Source organism: Ambystoma mexicanum, chromosome 2q (assembly GCF_040938575.1).
Source record: "Ambystoma mexicanum isolate Mex_15411 chromosome 2q, UKY_AmexF1_1, whole genome shotgun sequence".
NCBI lineage: Eukaryota > Metazoa > Chordata > Amphibia > Caudata > Ambystomatidae > Ambystoma > Ambystoma mexicanum.
The window spans coordinates 497,232,775-497,257,622 of record NC_090924.1 but is presented as its reverse complement, the minus strand read 5'-3'; the positions used below and the strand labels follow the sequence as shown (position 1 = coordinate 497,257,622).

The 24,848-nt window shown below is 45.4% G+C and overlaps 1 protein-coding gene across 2 annotated transcripts in view; it reads right to left on the bottom strand.

The window, feature by feature from the left end:
• SNX8 (sorting nexin 8) overlaps positions 1 to 24,848 on the bottom strand; it is a 947,621-nt gene that overhangs the window by 818,938 nt on the left and 103,835 nt on the right. The window contains exon 1 of one of the 2 annotated variants that reach the window (XM_069647619.1): positions 23,611 to 23,732. The exons of the other annotated variant lie outside the window; for it this stretch is intronic. The gene's annotated coding sequence lies outside the window, so the exon portion shown is untranslated. Of the gene's footprint in view, positions 1 to 23,610; positions 23,733 to 24,848 lie in introns of those variants that run through there. 2 annotated transcript variants of the gene reach the window in all.

The following is a 24,848-nucleotide window of genomic DNA, read 5'->3' as shown; positions in this document are numbered from 1 at the left end:
TGAAATACACTTGGGTAACCTTCTACCAGAACATAAGCAAAGCGCAAATGAATAGGAGCACTTTTTCAATTAGGATAGATAGCACCCAAGTTACGGTTTCCCCTGCAATGTTCACTCAACCCACAATGAATGGATTTCTGAGTGGATAGAAAGAAGCAGCAGGTAGTCAGGGATATAAGGCAGCAAACGGAATCAAAATCCCACCTTCACTCACAAAATAGGATTTTAAACCCTTTGCAATGGCCTAAAATGACACACGGAAATTGACAAATAACTAATGTGCGGTTAAATCTATGAGGCAAATATGATTTCCCACAATAGCAGTAATGTATCAACCCTAGCAATCACAAGGCAAAGTATCAACAAAGGCATACAGTTTAAAAGCAAGTTGAAAGTAAGAACACAATGCAGCCGGAATCACACGTTGGAAAGCTACATTTTCTTTTCTCAATTGCAGTTGTTAATGTCAGGCATTTTTTGAAAAACGGGTGAAATACTTCGATTTGGAATGCCTTTTTTGTGCTGGGGATAGATTCACATGACATGGACAATATAGAGGTAACAGGATAGCTATAGCTAAAGAACTGGATGAAATTTGCAAGATAAAAGGAGGTTCGGTTTTGATAAAATGAAGCCGTGAAAATGAGGATATTGGTTTGGAAAGAAAGACAGGTCTTACTTAAGCTAGATTATCAAGACTAGATAGTTAAGAAAGACACGGTACAATCCAAGGTTTATTTGCAACGTCAACCTTGTCACCCCTGCGTTCAACATTATGTTGGAATTAGTTTCAATTATTCAAAATATCGCTAAGGAGTTACAAGATGGGATGAATGAAAGAATTGCGGCAACATTAGAAAAACAAGGACAGGGTGCACAGAGAATTCTAACAGTTTTATTAAACAAGTTCCCAGGGTATGGATATGGTTACTGGGAGAGTGGAACAAGACAAAGGATCAAGATGGGTAGGCTATGTGTTTCTATGGGATGGGGAGATACCGACAGTCCACGCTTGAGCTTGGGATTTTGGAACAGTCAACCGGTTTCTGGTCACCGCACGACGGGTGCCAGATAACAGCAGACTATCCTGGCAAAACCACAGCTAGGCCTGTCTGGTCACTGGATGACAAAGGTACAGCTGGATGCAGGTAGTGGTTCAGCTGGATGGCAGAGGTACAGCGGGCATGCAGCTAGCAGGCAAAAAGCTGGTCTGGTCTCGGGATGCTCCCCAAAAAGGGTACCACAGCTTTTCCCTTTTTTTTTTTTTAGTGGGGTTTTTAGTTCAAGGCCTTGATAGAGTCAGCTATGCTTTGGCCTTGGAGTGGAATCTGGCAAGATAAATGTAGACCATCAGGAACGCCAGCGCTGGAAATTCAGGAGACAGTGTCTAGAGTTCTGTCAGCCACCCTTATTTATAAGAGACAGTGACATCATAGAATTCTTGGTGGGCAGTCTTAGGCTGGGTACACCCCTAACAACTGGATTGGTCAGGGGTGATCGATACCGCCCTCCTATCAGCTAATTGGACTTTTAGAGACATGACATCAGCTTTATGATGTGGGTTTACTATGTCCAGAACCTCCCACAGTACATTTTTCCACAGCCCAGTTTTGACATAAATGGCCCATTTTTACATTTGTGGCATTTTAACAAATTATATAGGCAGATTACATATTTTGTGCAGAGCGTTGCAGTCCAACCCTCCAGTTTCTAAAACTTAGTTTTGTTCGCTTAACAACTTTTAGTTGTTTTCAGTAAGAAATATCCAGCCTAAAATTCTATAACTTTATACATGTGTATAGATTATTATTAGGCATATCAGTACTGAATTTCAAAGTGGCATCATGTGCACTTTCCTTAGAATATGCAATTCTCTGCCATTTCTGTTCCCAATATGGCAGCAAAGGTTACAAAGTCTTAAATTAAATTAAAAACCACACAATTACATTTAAACTTACATTTTTACATTCCTGCGAAGTCCTGTTGCAAAGATAAAAGTCTTCCAAGTTTCTTAATAAAATAATCTTTTGAAACAAATGCGACTGGCCTTTGTCCTTCACTTGGCCCATTTTTTATCTCAGCTACCACAAACTGTCATTTCAGCCCAGGGTGGCCATGGGGGTTTCCCAGTTTGATTGAAGGTTTATTGCCACTTCTTCACTTCACAGGTTGGTGTCCCAGAATCACTGTCTCAGCCTGGAGCACAGACAAAAGTCTGTTTAGTATGTGATATGCTGCCTTCTGGTCCTATTCAAAGTTTTCTAAGCTAGCAATCATCACTTATGTGTCCCGGACGTTTATGGTGGCTCCTTTTGGGTAAGACCTCAGTTTACCCAGCAGAAAGACCTGTTCTGGAGCTTGCAAAATCCAGCCAATGCATTTTAATTCCTTTATTTTCTTTTATTTTGTTCTGAATCAAAAACAAGCCTGTTGAGTAAAACATCCCATATATGTTCCCAGCGAAACCCCCTTTACATTGCTAGGCAGGGGCAAGTTTGTATTCAACATTGTACTTTTAAAACATGCATTTTCTTTCATGGTGAAAGGTGCTAGGATTTCTCTTTAAATTCGGTTCTTCCATCTGACTTCCCAATATTGTTTTTCGGCCCTATTCAGTTTCTTTTATAGAGCAGTTTGCTCAAGCCACCGGTTCACTGAAATTGACATTTTGTATCCCAAAAGTTAAGCGTTTCCCGCATGGCTGAAAGGGAAGTTTCTTTTGATTTTCCCAGATTTGGCTTGACACGGTCTGGTCATGCAGGGATCATGCTCTCTTCTGCTGAAGCACAATGTGGATATGGATGGGCATGGCATGGCCTTAATGATAAAAGCAATGTGATGTGGAATAGATGAAAATATCATCAGGGCAGCATCCTTTTAAATGTAAAATATTCCCTTGTCAATGGGAACTTTTAGCAAACAGCACAGCAGTGCTGTTTTTTTTTCAATTTGCTTCTTTTGGTGCACACAAAAACATACACTGGCACCTTTCTCGGTGTGCTCCCTGTTCCAACTCGCCCAATAGGTGTTTGGCAAGATGATGCAGCCATCCTTTTGTCGCTGCAAAACGCAGTTTTGATGCAATGGTGCTCCAAGGAGCCCGCGCAGCCATTTTGCTGTCGACTACAGAAGCACAGCCAGTTTGTGGATTGGAATTCTGCCGAGGGGGTCAATGTAGCCCACAATTTTTATGTACACACTTGGCGCTCTGCACGTCCCAGCCGTGGCTGCACAGCCAAAGCTGGGACGTGAGGCGCTTGGAATGTACACACCCACGGGAGTGTGGAATCCAGGCGTCTCTAGCAAACGCCATGGCAACGAGTTATTAACTAATTGAGTGCGGCATACGTGCTGCTCATTTTACAAACGCTTTCACGTCGGCAGCAAGGTAAGCTACGAGCTCCTGATATGAAATATAGTTCATTAGTTTAACAACCGAATAAGGGACACAAAACTAATTTCCCTGCATTTTTCTATTGTTCATAGACTCTCGTTTAGCCGCTGATCTGTAGGCGATTCATCACATTTACTTCAGATTAGCGCAAATCTAGTACATGCTTGTTATACATGTGAGTAATATTCTGTATAACAGACATACATTTAAACACTATTTTGTTGGCATTTTCTGGACCAACACAGTTGAGACTTACACAGTCACATATTATTTGCAGGTCAAGATCGAATTACAGGATTGTAAATTGTTCAGATGATCTAGAGATCAGTGGGCAGTCTCATTAAGGTACCCAGTCTAATTATCAATTGCAACCAAAGGTAATGCTTAGAGAGACTGCAGTAACCTCCTTTGTACTTTTTCCTCTTTCGATGACATGATGCTGTATATCAATATTTGGTATGTACATTTCTTTTACACACACAATGAATATTATGCAATTCATATGTGTATTTATGCAAAACCTGATGGTTGTATTTGGCTATGTTTTACCGTTCTGTGAACAAGAGAGGTACCCTTACTGTTGGAGCTTTAACCACAGAGATTAAAGAGCAGGTCAAAATCAATGTTTGGCCCAAGTTCTTAAGAAAAAATTGAGTTGCTTGATTTTAGCAATCCCAAGGTTAGCCCACCGCTCAAACGGTCAATACCACCCACTTAGGAGGTGAATTCTGAACAGTTGAACAGAATAGTACAGTTTTACAAACCAAGGATTGGTGAGAAATGCGTTTTTATAAAAGATAGTCATAAAAACAGAAACAAAAAGATTTCAAAAATAGTAATAAACAGTTAATACAAGCAAATTTAATTTCTTCAAAACATTATAAAGCAACTCAAAACCAATAATTCTACAAATAAAGTGCAAGAAAACAAACCAAACAACCCAAAAAAACATATTATATATGCATGTGCAATTTAGTAAAGAGTCATTGCATCATGGATCCCCGTAATTTCATACAACAATTCCTTGTTTATGGGGTTAAGGTTGTTTGATGTAAAAGTCAATGAAGAATGCAGGGTCTTTCGATTCAGGTTATCAGATCAATTTCCGTTCAACAGAGTATAGCCCTGAAGGAGATGGTCATCTCCGAAATGCTTTGGCGTTAAATCTCTGTACCATTTGTGTTAGCCTTACTTTGGCTCTCTCTTCCTAAGGAAATTATTTTCAATTTAAAAAGAACTTGAAAATTAAAAATGTTGTGTTTGACAAATCTCTCCTTTTTCGTGGAGTAGAATCGCAAAAAAGTATATTACAAGAAGAAAGAATGGTCCGAGTACACTGGCATGAACTGCTCTCACAAACTGATTCAGTAACCTCATATGAGGTACCACATGTGAGCGACTGTATAACCGAGAAATTTTACCATTAACCATTCTATCCTCCTCAACCGACTGCACTCCCTTGGAATCTGAGGCTCGGCACTCAAATGGATTGCCTCATTCCTCAACAACAGGAAACAAATCACTTTAGTCTCCCCTTTTCTCTCAATCACTCGCACTGGAGTATCACAAGGCGCCTGCCTCGCTGCTCTCCTTTTCAACCTCTGACCACTCTACCAGGGATTATCCGTGCGCACAACCTCACCTGCTACAACTACGCTGACTATACCCAAATTATCCCGAGAATTCCCAAAACAAGCCTCAACCCGAGACCCGATCTTGAAGCATGCCTCAGAGACATTGACTGATGGAGGACAAGAAACCACCTCCTTCTGAACCCTGATAAAACTGAGATCATGGTGAGCAGCAACACTGCCCTTCTCCCGCAACCACGCCCATGCCCCCATCCCTTGGCACTCCCCCTCTCACTTCCGAAAAAGTCAAAAACCTTGGCTGCACCATGGACTCTGGCTTACCCTTCTCCCAGCAGATAAATAATTTATTGTATCAAAATAGTGTCACTACCACCTCAATCTGCTAAAACGCACTTTCCCTTATCTCACCTACCCCAACAGACTTGCTGCTATTATGTCCACGGTTATGTCGAGACTGGACTATGCCAACTCATACCTCGGTACACCAGCATACCAACTGAAACTCCACATAGCCCAAAATGCTGCTGCCAGGCTCCTTCTTGCAATGGGACACAGGTATCACATCTCCCTCGCTCTCTGCACCCTTCACTAGCTGCCTGTTGGACGAAGTGCCCCTTTCAAAATCCTATGCATTACCCACCGAGCAGTGCACAAAAGCGGCCCAGCATAACTACAAGAGAAGACTACACCCTAAGGTCAAGCACTACACTCTTACTAGTGATTCCAGCCTCCATCTGAAACAGGATTGGAGAGTCTGCCTACTCAACCCTGGCTCCAACTCTGTGGAACTCACTCCCTCCAAGAATTCGACACACCCAAGACTACATGGCCTTCCGTAAAGCCCTAAAAACCTGCCTTTTTCCGTAAACCGTGACCAAGGCTGCCGAAACTCACTGTTATTATACAATCATGAGTTCAATTACATTAAATTCGAAAATAATCACAGTCAGCCAACAAGTGTTCCTAGAGAAACCGAGGGAAGGGCCCACAGAAATAAACCAATAAAACATCAATGAAGATTTAGGAACTTTAAGACCACAGTCGCACCCTCCTTACTGTCCTGCAGACTCTAAAATATGCATCTACCGACTCTCCGCTTCTTGAATTTTATCCGCTTTTATTTAATGTTATCCGCTTCTTGATACTACTAGACAGGCCCAACAGCCTCTCGTGCCATCAAGTTGATCATACCCACTCACCCCCTACCTTAACTGCATACTTAAGTTAGGAACCATCCCAAGGCATCAAACAACCGGGCTCCACAATGTCTCTGTCCTGTCTGTTCTGTAACACCAATGCCTCGGTAGAACTATGTTGCAGTGAGATATATCCTTACCTATAACCAGTATCCTGCCAAGACTTAACCTACCTTCATAAAGCACATCCATAGACCCGAAAATTGGGTCTCCGATACAGTGCTTAGCCTAAGAATATTGACCCTCTGATTGTGCAATCATAACTTACTATGCTCCAACCTGTGAATCTACCCAAGAGTCCAACTACTGCAAAACATGAGGACGATCACTGCCAGCTCATCCAGACCCAGATAATAACCAGTAACAGTAGACTCCCACGAGTACACGATACACTCCACTGATCTCGCCTACCACTAAGCTCACTCTCCACCTTACACCAACAAACAATAGAGCGCAGCTACACCCCTCGATCAAATTCATACTAGCTGCACACATACAAACAATTTTCCGTGAACACCCGAACAACCCGTTAGAATGCAACTATACCCCACGGTGAAAGGAAATGTACAAAATAATAATAAAAATAAAAAAATGTAAAAAAAATAAAATCGGCCTGCACACAAACATCTTACACCGGCCTAATGTCGCCAGAATTGAGTCTCAGAGACCAACCACCTGACTGCATGCATTCGACTGACATCTCACTACCACTGCATCTAGTGTTAGGATGCAGCCACCATCACGCAAATCACACTGGCTGCACACATATTGAGTGCATCCAAGCACTGTATTCTACCCTACTCTCTCGACTGACCTGTACTACGGTCCCCAAGGGCGTTCAACCTACAATCGGTTTGAGATCGTACCAAAGATATATAGGGCGCTTTATAAATGCCAAACATAACATAACAAAGGTAAAAGAAAAAGCAACTTGGATTCACACAGTTCATAAATGAGATGTACCACCGGAAGAATGATTACATTTATTTTTATTTAATGTTATGGTTTGTTAAAGTTTCATTATTTCATATGCCAAATTACTAATTTATACATAAAATACTACAAGATCCAGTGTCACCTGCAGTCTGTACTATCATGTCTATATCGCGTCTGCCATTTTCTCAGTAGTGGTTTTGGAAATTATGGAGTTCTAAAATTTAATAATTCTAAAAATAAGAACTTTGTTATCGCCACAAAGAATCTGTGCCCATCTCTCGTTTGTGTCCTATTCCATTCTTGAGTGAGGAAGCATATCTCTGAACAAATGTCTCATCGTTGAGGACAGCACAGTCCATGATGATATGTTGAATTGTCTCCATTTGGCCTGTTGTGAGCAGAATGTACAAAATATCAATGCCTCTGGCAGCGGTTTAGTCCTTACCAGCACCTCGAGTTGGTAGTAAATTAAGCCTGAGCCGTAGGAAGGTGTCCCTCATATGTGCTGGACAGTTTTGGTTCAATGCACGCGCTTCAGTTTCTCAATTTAGGGCAAGGTGATATTGAGTTTTCAAGTGTATCGTACAAATCCAATCATTCCATTGGAGTCTTTTCTTTACTTCTTGCGGTCGAATGAATAATAGAATTGTTACAAGGTCAGTGACTATAAGACTATGCTTTCTTTTTGCTATCCCAAGTGGCTCTCTTTCCTCAGAACCGTGGCAACCAATTCCCACTTGACATGGACCTGAAAGTAAACATTCTCATGTGGTAGCCACCACTGATATAGAATGATGGAGCTGGTACAAAGGTTGTTGTATTGTCCACTGGCAGGCTGGAACCTGTGGTTTGATAGAGAGTGAAGATTGTGGAGTGGACTTATTATTAGGATTCCTTCCTTAACCGGCAGAGTGAAACTAGGACCAATTCCTTATCCATGCAACAAGCCTCCAAATGGACGGTCCAATGAGAGTTAGGCCTTAGCACTGGCTGGGGAGCATCAGGCTTTGACTCCAGCCCCAATCACCGAGACTGAGATTTTACTTTGTTCAATTAACCCTACTACTATCACTGTGAACATATCCGAGTAAACATCGCTTTCCGATATAATATCGTATTCCTAATTGGTTTTATATTTTATGAGAAGGAATTGGGAAATTAAACAGAAAATTATATTTTTCAAAAATGGGTCAGTACGCAGAGGAGACTAATTCTTCAAACTAAACGTCCAATGAGGGAGAAATAAGCAGTGCAGTAGCTATACCAAAGAGATTTCGCACAGTGGCTGTGAAGAGCCAATGCAGTATAGAAGTACAGGAACTGGAGTCGGAAACGGGTTTAAATAACAATGCTTAGTTTTGTACTCTAATAACCACTTATGTTCTAGGAACAAGACTGAAGCAGTAAACGTTTGTTTGAATGTGTACTAGGCAGTTTGCCAATATAGTGTGGATAAAGATAAACATGTTCATTAAAACAACTTAGTTCATGCTTTGGAAGGCTACTGGAACACTTGATATTGCAGGATGCACGAGAATGCAAAGGAGTGTTGAAAGGAATAGGAAGACTTAACATAAAACAGTGAAGAAATCCAGTATAAAAGAACGTAGATGAACCAAGCCAGTTGTAAACAGTAAGTACACCAGACCCAACAGGGTGAAGAGGAGGGCCTCTCGTTAAAGGGACTTTAAAATGCAGTAACACCAGCACAAGTTACAAGTGAGCGATGTTTGTGGAAGGTGCGTCTCAGGAGACATGAGGTCTCACCAGACTATTGGAAACATGCGAGGGGCAGGGTGCCGGAAATGACATTATGAGCGGAGCCACTGAGCGCGAAGTACGGTTCCAATGCCGCCTACCCCCGTACTAATAGAGATGTTACACATTTACAGTGTCCAGTGCCTCATTGAGCGGTGCCCTCACGACAACACGTGTCGGCAACATGCATAATAATGGCATTTTGTTTTCTTAACTATATGAGACCAGTCATATGTGACTGGAACAGGTCAAAGAAATATGTGTTTTTCGCAATTTATGTAATAGGAGTTCCACGTTATTTTTTAGAAATCAAGTGTGCTCATAATTAAACTATGAACAAAATCGGTGATTGGTGTCGGCATGAAACTGTTCCTACAAGAGGGTGCCACTTTTTTCCGCTGCGTCCAAGTATGTGCATTCATGTTTACACTCGGACACAAAATGTTATTTATATAGGTTAAAATTTTGGAACAAGGAATATTTGGCCGCAAAATATTTACCTGTATTCATTTCTTCTAGATCTGACCCATACTTAAAGATCTAGTTTTACAAGGTTTTTGCCACAGTGGTCGGTTTGAGATGCACGTGTCCAAATACAGCAGGATCTATTCAAAACAGAATGTATCCTATGTTTTCTTGAAGTTAAGCAAACGTGGAACATGCCCAGCCATATTTATTTTCTTTTATTTATTTCCATTTCTGGTCTTACATTGGTGTTTATGTTGATGTACAGAACAAGGTAACAGGTATGAGGGATGCTCGTGGAGCCCCTTAATTAAATAGCATAAATCTAACATGACCTTTTTCGGTACAAATATTAACTGACTCCGTTTAGCGAGGACATTGATTTTTTGACCACACTGTTTGTTGGTTTTCAGATACACAGATAATCAAATCAATAGAGAATGTGGTTACCGTTACCAAATATACTGTCTTGAGGCTGGGCCACCAAATAATTGTCTCTAAGCCGAAACTTGCGTGCTTAAGTAAACACACTTCAAGCAACCTAAAAAATACTTACTGGAATGTACAGGATGTGTTTGTTCTTCATATTATACAGGATCAGCCATTCTTTGACCTGCTGAGTTCTTCCGTCTATGGAATCTATGTTCTATGGTCGGACCTATGTAGTTATATTTATTGTGTTTGTTAAAGGTCACATGTTATATGTAGTGTTTGTAAGAGGATTTCCCTTGCACTTTTCTATCAGCAACCAGACGTGGGCTTGGAGACCTTGTGTGTCAGGTTGGAAGTCTTCTTTCTGCCCCAATGTGTTTGCCGCTTAAAGATTTAAGTAATTCCTTTGGTTTTTGACTCCCTTTACCCTCCTTCATAGGCTTAGTCCAAACCCTCTCTGGAAGGGTGGCTCTATAATTTTGCACTCTGTCTTAAGAGTCCATAACACTCAGAAAGGTACCACATAACATGCCAGGGTGGATTTAGCCTCCACATTAGGCATGTGGCTAAAACCGGTAGCAGAATTCCTTTGTGCAAAATGGCTTCACCATGTGGAACCATTTTGTGAAGCGGGAGACCCTTTTTCCATTGACCCTCTCCTTCAGGTACCTATAATAGAGATGGTCTTTGTTCTCCTCGAGGTCCAGATGAGTCAGATGATCATATATTGTGCGCACAAGCGTGAGTGTGGGGCCGCGTGAATGTGGCCATACATAGCCACAGGATGACTTTCTCCCTGATCTGGGGGCTGCAGCAGCCCAAACCAGTTGTACCTGGCATACGCATATGCCTGTCTGGGGAGAGATATTTGTTGTTCCTTTGTGTGAAGCAACACACCCACCCCACTTTATTGCTTAGGGATGCCGGAGTTGGTGACCAACCATTGACTGGTTGACAAGTCTTTAACTGTAGCTTGGTGTGAGATAGGAGACTGTGGTCACTCCAAGCCTTCAGTGTATGTATGTAGGACTCCTTACCAATCACCCAGTCTTACTGCTGGAGCTCAAAGCTGCACACCGGGAAGGCATACTGCTCAAGGAAGGGGACTGAAGCTCTGCATTAGCATCTCAAGCACTTCTCAACGGTGAAGCTCTGCCTCTCCAGCAACCAAGAAGGAATGGACTGGCACTCCTTCACTCTGATCTGGCAGGGACAGCTGGATCACCACACCTGCCCAAATGTTCAGTCTCCCTGAATCTCCCGGCAGAGCCTTCATCACCTCTCCCAGAAGAGTAAGCCCTTTGCTGCCGACTGCCCAGCATTAATTGGCGACTGCTGGACCAGATTTTCCTTAACCAAGAACAAATGTCAAGCAGCCTGGTTCCATCTGTGAAGCTCAAGGGACCTGTGCTGCCCTCTGTTGCCATACTGCAATGACAAACCTTCAATTAAGGGGGGGGGGTCTTTTGGATGCAGATAGTCAGAGGTAGAAGTGTCCGCTCCAGGGTGGTTCACAGGACGAATCATGAATAATCCTTCTCTGGGGTGTTCTGTCAATGACCCCATTGTTCCTATGGCATTCATAGGCTCAAAAGCTGGAATCCAACAAAGGATCTCCAGTGACAAACAACTGCGACTCTGGAAACTGGATGCCTACTTCTGAAACTTGTGGTAGGCCAGAATCAGGACTCGTATGAGACATGGCATAATGTTCTTTTATTTGGTCAGCTTCAAACAATATTTTCCTGTTAGCTTGGCCTATTCTAATAAAGAAAGATTTAAAGTGTGTGTCACAATATCCATACACTGATAAGTTTTCCGTCCCAAATCCTATTCTAAGCCCCTGCTGTCCCTATTCCTCATACAAAACATTTAAATGACAAAAAAAATAAAAGACGGACTTTAGGGGTGGGTGCTTATGAATGACAGGGGCTGGCTGCTGGCTTCTGCCCCGCCCCTTTTCTGTCCCTTCTAAGGGCAGGCTTCTGGTCACAGTTACAGTTCATAAAAGCTAACTCCTGGGTGCTGAGAATTCCAGTTCTGGTCTCACTCCATATCCTCCCACTCTGGGAGCCTCTGAGCCTTTTCTCTTTTCACCCCCTTTTGGTGTTGTGTCAGTCTTACCTCCCACTCTGGGGCCTTCTTAATTCTCAACTCCTAGGGTATTTGCAGTCTTTTCCCCACTATAGAGCTCTACTTTCTCTCACCTGCCACTCAGGGTTGTTTTTTTGAAGTTTTCCCCACTCTTTTCTTCTTCTTGTCACTATGGGGATCTCCTCTCTTTCGCCCACCACTCGGCTTTGATGTCAGTCTTTTCCCACTCTGAGGATCTCCTCTGGTTTGTTCCCCATTCTGGGGCTTTCCTTGGTCTTGCTCGCCATTTGGGGTTATTCTCAGTCCTTCTCCACTCTGGGGTTCTTCTCCGCCCCCCCCCTCTTTCTGGGGTGCCTTCTGTTTCTCCCCCATTTTAGGCCTCTTTTCTGTTCCACATTCCAATACGGGATGTGCCATTTCTCTCCCCACTTGGGAATGCTTTCTGTTTAACTCTCTTTTGGCCTCATCCCTTTCTCCTGGAGCCTCCACATACCTGCTTGCTTCTTGCAGAGCTCAGTGGGATGGACGTGGAGTCGGGCTGGTCAAGTAGCATCCGTGGGTGCAGCTTTTCAGCTGGGCTCTCCTTTGGTTTCCTGAGGTCTTTCTTCCTTGGGTTCGAGTCTTCCAGGTTGGCAAGAAGTTGCTTATGCGATCTGTCAGTCAGGCTCCACGCCTGCTCTTTAGAGGGTCCCTAGTCCTCGCTCTTGTGGCTCTGTAGATTGAGCGGAGTCGTTTACGCGTCAGGTCAACTGAGCACCACTTTGGCTGCGAGAGGCTACAATGCCTGCCGTGGTACCTCTACCCAACATGCTGCTTATCATTGGATGGACCGCTGATACTGGCATTCTCACGGTTTTACCAGGCACGCCCCTTCCTTCCATGTTGTCACTATTACATTACACAGTGCTTGCCATATATCATCTGTGATTGGTTGGAAGTGGTACACTCCTCCAGGGGGCTGGTTCCATCATTTCTCCTCTGTCTTGGCAGGAGATTGGGCACAGGTAAAGTCAGTAGCAAAGTCGGCCGTTGCAAAAGTGTGTATATAGTTATTAAAAATACTAACCCCTACATAACATATCCTTACAAAGGAGTTATCAACTTTGAGGGAGGGAGGGATGGGGACTTAAATCCTTCTTGGGGGTCCCTTTCCCTAAAGGGGGAAGTCACCTTAGAGAGTCACCTTAAAGAGATCATGCTTGCCCTCCCTGTCCCCTAGAGGGTGTTGCTGGATCACCTACCCGGTCCCAAAAGGGGCTGGCTCCCCCTTGGTGAGAGGTGCCGTCTCCCTGGAATCATCACACACACTACGAGCTCGGACCTCTGCGTTAGTGGGGTATTTTGAATAAGCCACAATGTTCCTGGTAGCCTCTGAAACAGTAAACCATCTTTGAAATCTGAGGGCCTTTCGAGAAATGGATCTCTGAACCACTTGGTACCACATCCCGCAACTGCATTGGTACAAGCTCATGGATTCTGGAATTCTTCTTCGACCCTCTAGAGCTGCTGGGGCCTTCTTCGTCTGGATCCTCATCTGTGGGTGTCACACATTCAGGTCCACGGTTTGCCATCCTTCGAATCTGACTGGACCATTAGGATTGCAACTCGTAGGACCTTTCACCATCCAAAGCCTTACCGCCGGTCTTTCTCTTTGGTTGCCACTGAAATAAGTTTTCCTTCCATTCTGTGAGGAATCTAGGGTACTTGTATCTTCTTTCTGGGGCTAGCCACCCCCTCTAAGGCTAGGGAGATGAGCCCTCCATAGGGCTTTGGGAAAGCGGGACCTCACTGGGAGTGACTCCCCTGCAGTGGATAAGGACTCCCAGTCCTATCAGGAAATCCCCATAAGAAATGCCTTGTCTGACTACATGGGAGTAAAAGTTGATGGAAATTCAAAAAATACACCTTTGGCCCAAAGTAATGCTGAATTCCACAAAAACACAACAGCTGATGAGAAACACCACGCCCCCTGGAAGTATGGCGGCAAGAATAAAGGATCAACCAATCATGAATGGACGGAGAAGAATCCTACGCCGAGGCGAACCTCAGACATGACAATGTCCCGGAGGGGCAGAGCCGCAATGCACCCTGGAGCTAGCAGTGGCGTGGAGAGACCAAGATGTGGAAGAGCGATGCCTAGAGGCTGCCATTGAGCAGTACAATATTGCAGAGTCGAAGATGGAAGAAACCCAGCCTTACCTGGTGGCGTGACCACGCTGCAGCCGTGGTGGGACTGTGGCCTGCAAACAATCTCAGTGCAAGAACCAAAAGAAAGTGACGAAACGGGTGGAATAAGGAAGCCCAACGCTTACTTGGAGGCGCTGAAGAGAGCGAAGAACGTCATCATTCCCTCAGACGCCTAACCCGCTGGAGCACACCAAAGGCAGTGAAGGCACCAGGGATGCCCAGGGTGGAAGGAGGCGAGCCGAACAGAGCATGAAATAGGAAAGAAAAGCAAGTGGGGTAAAACCACATAGGGGACGGCCAAACCCCCAAAGAGAATATTAGCATTACGGAAGCCCTAGAAACTAGAGTATTGGGCATTGGCACAGGCCCATGGGACAGCCAAAGAGCAAAGAAAGCCGGAGGGCCAGAGGGATCTGGAGAGCCCCATCGAGATAAGTGGAACGTTGCAACCTATTCATGAAAGGGAACCTGGATGGTTCAGTCAGTCAAACAAAGAGCAGCAACAAGGGGGATTTGGAGACTTCCTTGGTATAAAAATCAGCAGAAAGAGAGCGGCCCAACTGGTGAGGACAGATTAAGGGAATAGTCCCTCTATTTAAAGAACGAGACATTTTGTTTCTTTAAAGACTTCCATTTTTCCATGAAGAGCCTAAAACACTATGTAACTTTTCTTTGATAAGCTATCAAGAACGAACATTGGGACTGTGACACAGACTCTGGAAGAAACACTGAGGCATCCGAGGAAGACCAAGTAGAGGGCACATTGCTGTGGCTTATTTTTACATATTTTTCTTAAAATGGTGGGGCAAGGTAGTTACTAGGTTTTGGACTGAGGAGGACTATGTAGGTTTTGCATAAGGACAAGCACCTTTAGTTTATAGGAAATGACACATATCTGGGCAATTCATCCCTTCTTCCCAGGGTGGAGTCACCCCCTTTCAGGCTAGAGAGGTGAGCCTGTTAAGCAAGAACCTCCCTAAGGTTCTGGGAAGGTGGGACCTCACTGGGAGTGACTCCCCTCTAGGGGACAAGGACTCCATTCCTAGAAAGAACTCCCTGCAAAGAACACCAGCTATGCGTAGATGGGAATAGAAAAGATGGATATTATTGCTGTGGATTGGCATGCCCAACATACTAACATTACGCCCAGATTTTTGGAAGAAGGCACCGCTGAGAGATCCTGGTGAAGTCAACAGCTGATGCAGCATCAACATGCCTCGTGGAAATATGGTGGTGAGAAAGAGACAAGGAAGCTGGAATGGAGGAAGAAGAACCCTACGCAGAGGTGAGCCGCTGAGGCGAGGACGTCCTTAAGGGGCAGAGCTGCACTACAAAGCAGAGCCAGCGATAGTGTGGAGAGAGCAGTCAGAGAGATGCCGGAAGGCTGGTGTTCTAAACGGTGACAACGCCGAAACTGGGACAGTAGAGAGACTGTCGCGCCACAAAGCAGCAACAGTGGGCCTGGCCTGTTGACCGACACAAAGACCAGACCGCGATGAAGCAACCAAATACCGATCTCCATATGAGAAATGTAACCACTGCTGCGGGAAGGGAGCACTCCTGAGGAGGTAAAGCTTGGGAGAGGGACGGACAGTTACATCTCGGAGTTAAGCAAGTCCGAAAGTCCAAAAGCCAAAAGGGGCTTAACTAAAGAGAACGTGACAAGAAGCTGGAGAAGCCAAACTGGTTACAGGAGCCCAAAGAAACCAAATTGCTCGACACAGGCAGATGCCCAAGAGACACTCTGCCGTGTTGAGCAAATTCAGAGGGCCAGAAGGCTTTGGGGAGCCCTAGAAATCAACACCTTGAAAAACAGGTAACCTAGAGGGTTCAATTACTTAATCCTAAATCAAGAAGAACTTGAAAGACAATGTTCAAGTTGATAGAATCGCACTAAGATAATTATTAAACTACTGAAATCGCACCTTAGGCTGATGAACAGTACTTGGGAGCAACCCAAGTAGCTTTGGCCAGAAGAAGCGTGAATGGAAAGGCTACTGCTCTGGCTAATTTTTATATCAGGTGTTTTCTCAAAGTGGTAGGTCCAGATAGAACTTAGGTTTTGGACCAAGAACTATATTGATAATTGACGAGCACCCTTAATTTAGTGTTTTTAGGCATGGAAAATACCTCATAGTAATGGTGACAGCTAGGCATTTTCTCTTTATTTTGAATAAACAACCCTGAAATGTTAAGCTCTAGTCTAACTCCTCCTGGCTCACCACAGAACTGAAATCTCTCTAAGCAATAAAGACAGATCAGCGTTTTTCTTTTAAGTTAATATGAAACACAGAGGCGAAGAGTGGGCGAGTTCCTGAAGAGGCAGGGGATACAAGTGGCTCTAATACAGGAGATGCATGCGGGCACAGAGGTGCTGGGGAAAATGTGGGAATGGCAAGTAATCGGCATGGCATTCAACCCAAGCTAGGGGTGTGCTCATCTTGGTGGTCAAGGGGACACCACTGAAGGTGGAGACGGTATTAAAGGACGAGGTTGGCAGAACAGTACTTGTGCAGTGCTCATGGGAGGGCAGGATAATTTGGTCAATTCATACGCACCAAATGTGGATGATAAGGAATACTTTCCCGCGGTGCTTCGCATGATGGGGGCGTCTAGGGGGGAAATGAGAATATGGGGCGGAGATTTTAATTGTCATCTGGATGTGCAGTTGGATGGGTCGGGGGTAGAGGGGTGCCTAAGAAGTATATGACGGGGTTGCTTCATAGGATAATGCAAAAGCTTGTTCTGGTGGAGGGAGAAGCATGGGGAAGAAAGGGGCTATTCCTATTATTCGGGTGTACACGGCTCATATTTGCGCCTGGACTACATTGTAACGGGAAGGGAATATTGTCAACATTTTGGGGAGGCAATGTACCTGGGCTGCACCCTGTCGGATCATTCCCCCTTGGTGGCCACGTTATTTGGGACTAACGAGAAGCCCCCGCAGTGGTTATGGCATCTACAAAAGGGAGGCACTGCGGGATGGGGCATTTGTTGGCGGACTTAGAGAAGGGATTAGAGCGTATTTCAAAATGAAGGAGGGCTCGGTGGAATCCAGGGGAGTGCTGTGGGAAGCCTTTAAGGCGACTATGAGAGGGGAAATGCCTATTCATGACAGTAGGGATGCGTAAGCGGCTCCTAGACACGCTGCAACGAACAGAGGCCCAGGTGGCTGAACTAGATAGGGAGGCGGCAGGGGGGTGCAGAGGTGGGGGAAGCCTTGGCGCAGAAGTTGGAGCTCTATCAGGGAACCCTGGCAGAGCTGTCGTGCTTTGATAGTAGCAGGTGGGATGTTAGACTGCACGGAGAAGTGGGTAAGGGGGGGGGGGGGGTAAGCTGTTGGCTTGGATGATCAGTAGGCAACACCCGAATCGGGTCATAAGTCAGCTTAAGACGGGTACGGGGGGGAAGTAGTTGGGACCCAGAAAGAGATTAATGAAACTTTTGTGGCATTCTACAAGGAGCTATACACGAGCAAGGGGGGGTATGTAGAGGTTGATGCAGAAGACCTCATGGAATCGTTGAGGCTTCTGAAACTGGGGGAGGACCTGTGGGAGGAATTGGAGGCTCCAATCGAGGAGGGGGACATTAGATGGGCGATCCGCACAATGAGGAGAGGTACAGCGTTGGGTAGTGACGGGTTCCCGGTAGAGTTTTATTTACTGTTTGCTGACCTCCTGGTGCCACAACTCCAGGTGGTGTATGAGGAGGCCTTCCAGAATGGTTGTCTCCCGGAATCAATGAGGGAAGCAGTCATCATATTGATCTTGAAAGAGGGGAAGGACCCGTGGGATTGTGCGGCGTATCGACCCATTTCCCTGCTGAATGTTGATGGAAAAGCTTGGGGAAGATCCTAGATGCTAAATTGGCGGGGGTGGCTCCGAGCTTCGTCCATTCGGACCAGTGCGGGTTCATTGGGGGAAGGAATACATCCGGTAATATTTCTCGTGCACCACATTATGGACCTAGTGAATCCACAGAGGCGTGACATGGCAATAGCCTCGTTTGACGCTATGAAGGCCTTCGACTCCTTGTAGTGGAGAGGGTTGTTCCGGAAGTTCGGGTTTGGGGAGAACATCTGTAGATGGCTGGCTCTCCTATATAAGAAACCGCTGGCGATGGTGAGAACAAACATGGGAGCTGGGAAGGGGGGACATGGCAGGGGTGTGCAGCTTCCCCAATATTGTTTGCCCTGGCCCTGGAACCTCTGGCTGAGTTTCTGCGGCAGGAAATGGAGGCTGGAATTGAAGTGGGAGGTCAAAAGCATATAGTGTCCATTTATGCGGACAACTTGTTATATGTGGTAGACCCCCAAGGTGTACCTTCCAGAGCTGTTAGAGATATTGAGAAATTTCCGATTCATGTCGGGCTTCCGTATTAATCCGGGGAAATCGGTGCTGTTTCCGTTAGGGGGGGGTTACGGGACTGCCCACTGGGGGAGTTGCCGGAGTTGGGAATTAAGTGGGAGACTGAGTCATTTCAATATTTGGGGATACGGTATTCCATGAGATGGAGGATACATTCGTACACAATACAGGGAGGGCATTGTCTAGGATAGGAGACTTCGTCCAGTTCTGGAAGGTTTTACCCCTTTCTCTGATGGTCAGGGTGGCACTATGCAAAATGGTGATCCTACCGCGGTTGCTCTATTCTTTTACTAATATACCATATGTGGCCAAAAGAGTTTTCTTTAAAATGCTAGACATTAAGATTAGGGAGCTACTGTGGGATACGGGGAGGTGGAGGGTGTCTTTAGAGATATTGCAGAGAACTAGAAAGGAAGTGGGGCTGGGCCTCCCGAACTATGGAAAATACTTTGTGGCGGCACAATTGCAGTCGGTGCTGGTATGAGACCAACCGGGGAGGGTAGGAGGGGAGACCCTCAAGGGATTGATAGGCGATCTGCCACCGAATTGTAGACAGGTTGAACTACTTTGGCACCCACTGGGTGATCAGGGTAGAACAGTAGTGTTTGAGGCGGTGAGGGAGACATGGAAGAAATATGTTGGTGGCAGGGGGGGTTGGAGGACGGTACGAGGGCAGTCTCCCATGGGGTGTTGATCAGAAGCTTTGTCAGGCAATTGAGTACAGAGGCTCCGGGAGAAGGGATGTGAAACGGTGGGGGACCTTTTTGAAGATGGGAAGCTACTTACCTGTAAGGAATGGTGCCAGAAGTTTGGACTACTGCAGGGGCTTTTCTTAGCGTATGGGGCAGTGGTTCGTAGGCTAGCAGAGATATGGGCGGGAATTCCAGAAGAGCCGGACTTGTGCCAGGTGCTTCGAGTATTGTTAGACCGGATGGGGGGGTAAGGCTCGTATTCCAGGGATCTAGAAGGCCCTGCGGGTGCGAAATTCAGGGGGTAGTTGAAGGTTAAGGAGAAGTGGGAGATGGACATGAAACGCCAAATATCGGGGAAGAATGCACACAGGTCTGGAAACTGGTCCAGAAGACATCAAGGAATGCCCGTTTCCAGCTGGGCCAATTTAATATTTTACATAGGGTGTATGCGACTCTGGTGGTACTCCGGGCAATGAACAGAGAACTATCGGATGAATGTCCTAGGTGTGGCACGACGCAGGCAGGGTTTTGGCATATGACATGGGAGTGCAGGCTAATAGTGGAATACTGGGATGAGGTTCTTAAAGGAGTGAATGGGCTGTTGGGGACCAAATTGGAAAGATGTTGGAAACTTGTTTATGGGGTAAGCTTCCAGGGTGGGGTGGCAAGAGGGGGGAGGCACAAAATACAGAATAGAATGGGCCAGTTCTTGCTTATACTGGCTAAACGCCGAATGGCGATAGCATGGAAATGCCCACAAGGGCCGGCGATTAATCTATGGCGGAAGAATGTGCAGAGGTGGGGTTTGGCACAGCTAACGGGTTCTGCAGAATATGGATCCGGAGACAGAAAAGGAGGATGTAACGATCCATTGGACCCAATTGCTGAACGACCTGTCAAAGGATAATGATCTACGACCGCCGTGAAGAGGCGTGGGTAGGGGCGGAGGGGTGGTGTGGTAGGGATGAACATGGAAGACATGAACTTGGGAACTGGTGGTGGACCTGCCCAATCTACAAGGAAATCATAGATGAAGTAGGATTGCATGCTGTGACCAATGGAATGAAAGGAAGCTTGGTGGGCGAATCCGGACACTGGAAGGGGGGAGAAGGGGATAGGGGGAGGGGGAGGGGGGAAGGGGGTTAGGAATTTGCTGACACTGTTCAAATGAAAGCTGTTTAGAGAGTTGGGGAATGGTATTGAGGGGCCGGGTGGGGTGGGGGAGGCTGGAGGATTTGTGGGTTCTTTTTGGGTTGTTATTTTACAAATGCCAATAATTGAGTGTCTATTAAAACTCTTACTGTACCTTTTAACCACCCTAGCTGCCCAAGAGTTGAGCCTGGTTTGCTCTGCCAAACTACCCCTTGAGGAGCCTGTGCACTAAAAGGATATGTGTATCCAAGTGAGGTAGATCTGCTCTAGAAACAGTGCCCAAGGATAATGCCTCTAGCAGTGTGATATGGGCTTGTGTTTTAAGGCCCAGAATCATTTATGCCATACAGTTTTGACAGAGAGAGTTGGTTAACTTTGGATTTGTTTAGAGCTTTACAGATATCATTGCAGTAGTCTAGCTCAAATACCAAGGATCTCGCTAGGCCTACCTACTCTCCAAAACATCAAGCTAAGGGTAGAATGGAACTTTCAAACCACATTGTCATAAAAAATTATGCTAAGTTTCTAGTGAAGATTGGACGGGCGGCCTCTTTTTGTGGGAATTAAAATAGATGATGTTGGTCTTACTTGCAATTATGGCTGATATTGTTCAGAGTCATCCGTATCTGTGTGTGTGTCTCTCTCCCCCTCTCTCCCTCTCTATGTAGCACTTGGTTAGTCCTATAGATTGTTAACCTGCATATACTAGCTGCCTTACACTGGTGGTTTTCTAAATGAGGGCAGGCGTATGAACTCCTGCAGGAACCTCTTAACATCCACTGTTCTCTCTGCTGGTTAATGTTCCAATGGGTAAAGTTAGGATCTTTTGCCTTATAGCAACCTAGTTCCACTCATGCCCACATTCACCTTTTCATTCTACTCTACTTGCTACTCCCCAGTCTCTTCCCCCACCAACTTCCTGATCCCTCTGAGGTTTCACTCCTCTCATGCCTTCACCCTTTGATTTTGTCTTCCTACTCCAATATTCCTCCTCCCACTACTGCCACTCCTCTGAATCCACCCACTACTACCACTCCTCCTACACTCGCTATTAGCACTCCTCCTGCCACTGCTACCACTACTAGCATGCTTCCTCTTCCCACTACAAGCACGCCTCCTCCTCCCACGGAGTCATCCTCCTTACACACAATACCAGCCTGCTCACATTCACACATTACACTGTCATTTCTATACATGTCTCACAAGCACTTAAACTGCAGAACGAACATCACTCCTAGGCCAAACCCTGACCTTCTCCAAACCTCTTTCACAACCTGGTGCTCCCTCCTGCTCATCTTTTGTCGCCGCCCACCTCCTCCTTTACCCTCACCCAATTCACACACACACGTCCTGGTACCTGCTCCAAATTAAATAGCCCTACCCTGTTGAAAGTTGGTCAGCTGTCCCCAACAAATCTCCTGACTTCCTCCCCTTTCCTGGGCGTTTATGTGTAATAAACAAATTAATAGCAGGTCTTGACCCCGCCAACTTTCTCTGCGCAGGAGATCTGGGGGTGAAAGAAGGTCAATGGCAAAGTTCTTCCTCTGGGTCGCATTAGCGGGGACCCATCGGCTAAGTCCAGGGAACATTCCCTATGAAAATCCAGGGTGGTCTAGTAGGTACATTAGCCAGTCCCGTTCGTGGCACAGGTGCTCTATGCTGCTGCACAGATGAAGTTGTCTCTCTCTGGTAACTGCTCTGCCGCTGTGATTGGGTCTCTACGGCATTGAAATTATGTTTGTGCAAGGTCTCGCTTCCATTTCTTCAATTTGCTCTCCTTGCCTCTTGTTCTCTGCTTTTCCTCAGGGGCCAGCATCAGAAAAGGTAAAAGGACACTGGTGAGCATATACACATAGGGGCAAGGCTGGAGACCGGGTTCTGTACAGATGGGCACTTGCAGTGATAGGAGTAGGAATTGGGTCCCCTCTCTGTTGCCACCGTCCACCTCACGGGTAGAACTGGCTCTGGCAATGACCCTGGAAGGCCTGTATTCATGTGTTTTATTGCATTTTCTGACCCAAAGTTGCTCATCAGCCCTTCAATTTTAAAGTCAACAAGGGTGTGATTTGGTTACAAAAAGTGCTCACTAATTGGGCTTACTTCGTTGCCAAACACGGTCTTTGTAGATTCATCCTTTTATATAATAGCTAGCCAGTCTTCCCAAACATAGTGCCACACCCGCCAGTCCCCCACCCAAAAGGGGCATTTCCTACACACAATCAGAAACACAACATTGGTTGATGCACATGTGAAGCTTCCTGTACATTTGTAATCCTGCCCTTTGTAGGTTATCTTGATCATATCTGAATTGTAGATATATGGACATGTTCGGCATCTTGTTTTTGCATGGCTCCTCTCAATTTTGTGTGCAATGTGGATGTAACTTGCTTCTCATCATTTGAGATTTGCTGGCTGTCGAAAGGAAGGAATGAAGGAGAGAGGGAAGTAGGGACAGGGGGGGCAGGGGCATTTCCGGGAAGATCTCCCACAGTTATTTGTGCAGAATGGGTTGCAGTTCCTGAGCAATCTTGGGGAGGGATTCCAACTCTGGATTGTATGCGGCAACTAGAATTACTTGATATTGTGCCCCTTTTGTTCTGTATTCCACAAGGCTGCTGCGGGAGATCCTTGTTGCCCCGAGGATTCTGCAGTTATATCTATGGTTTAAGAGTGAGATCTTAAAGCTTGAATGTTTTTATCCCGGTCCCTTGTGTCCGAGTTCCTTCTCTTTCCCTTTCCCTTTCTCCATGAGGTGCACCAGGCTGCATTATGTAGAGAACCTCTTTCCCTATTCTGCTCTCTCTCCCACCATGCAGCAGCGGCCTATGCACCGATCTTCATTCCCACCCCTAAACTCATGGAAGGATACATCTGTACCATTCCACATTAAGTTTAGATTTTTCTTTTTCACTTCACTGCAGCCCACACTGAGGTAAGACATTTTCTGCTCCCTGTCCTCCATAATCTCCCCATTCCATTTTAATGGGTTATGCAGTGCATGTGGCAGGACTGTGGAGATGGGCAGAGCCTCTATTTTGGCCCACAGTGAACCCTATCTGGATGAAGTACCAATTCTGCCCCACATTTTTATATACAACACAGTTATTTTGGAATCTTCAGACATCAGCACTGCAGAAGACGCAGTTTCGTCCCAATGAACCAACGCGATTATCTTGAGGGAATCGGAATTCTGTTTGCAAAAGGTACAGTTCCACAAGTTTAACAAAATTAAGAAATACAAAATAAGCGTGGGCAAGAGGTGGAATCGGAGGAAGAGTCGAGCAACTTGAGGGGGAACAGACACATTCAGACATGGTACCAGAAAAGTATAATTAAATCCAATACTTATCAATCTTGCGCCATTCCACCTCCCTCGCAAAGCAGAAAACATGTTCAAACTTGGTGTTTACTTTGTCCCCGCAAACCCAATCTGGACTTGGACACCTACGTGGATGTATTCAGATTCTGTAGGAAATTGCATTTACAGAAACATTGTCAATACCATACCTCTGGGTCCCCATCCTAATGCTTTATTTAGTCATCTAAACATTAGAGAAGCAGAGGCTTTAGGAAGTCTTGACCAAATATACTGGGAGTCAGGGAACACCAGAGACTAGCTTTGATTTAGAAAGTGTCCCATACATTGTGCCAATCTACCCACTTTTGTTGTATTAATGTTGGCCAATCAATGTATTGCATGGTTTGAAACCTTTGTGAAAGCAGATCCCAAAAAAATGAATTGGCATCAAAATATTGGGTCAAAATGTCCATCGATAGATCTTCAAAAGTTGAAGGAACTTCAGAAAAATAGACAATTGGATAATCAAACCCTCCAATAAAAGGGGCAATAGTTATGTTGTGGTCATGAGGATTATGTTCTTGACGTACAGAAACATCTGAGAGATAGTAAATGTTATTCTCGTTTACAACATAACCCCAAATCTGAATATCAACAAAATCAGTAAAGATGAATTTCAATATTTAACTGCAATAAATTCAGCTGCCAGAACCCCTGGACTCTTAAGAACCTTTGCTTTATACTTGGCAAACGTCTGTCTCTCAACCATCAAATAAGTGAAGTTGCATGAAAAGCACAGAAAAGCGCGGGCACTGACCAGCGAGACCAGGCAATGGAAGTAGGGGGAGTGAGGCAAATGTTTTGTTGAAGTACGAGAGAGAGTGTGAGAGAAATGTGTTAGGCTGGGCAGGGGTGGATGTAGAGAAAGTTCGGAGGAGGGGTGGGGGAGAAACTTCCCCTTTCCCATTTCCTAGAAATCTAACCAACACAGTAGAGTGTTGGGTTGGGATCCCCTTGCCAGGGGATCAAGCAGTCAAAGAGAATGTAAGACTCAAGTCACCAGACCCTGAATCATCATCATATCATAAAGCACTAGGCAATTTCCCGTTCAAGGTTAAAGCTTGGCTTAAAATACTTTGGGCCTCATCACGAGTAGGGCGTAATGAGGGCGCTATTTCCAAGCGGAAAAAGTGTTACAGCCAGGAGCCGTGGCGCAAATAGCACTGTATCACAAGTATGCAGGCACACGCCCACGGCCCCGACGGTAACGCTAATCGCGCCCGAT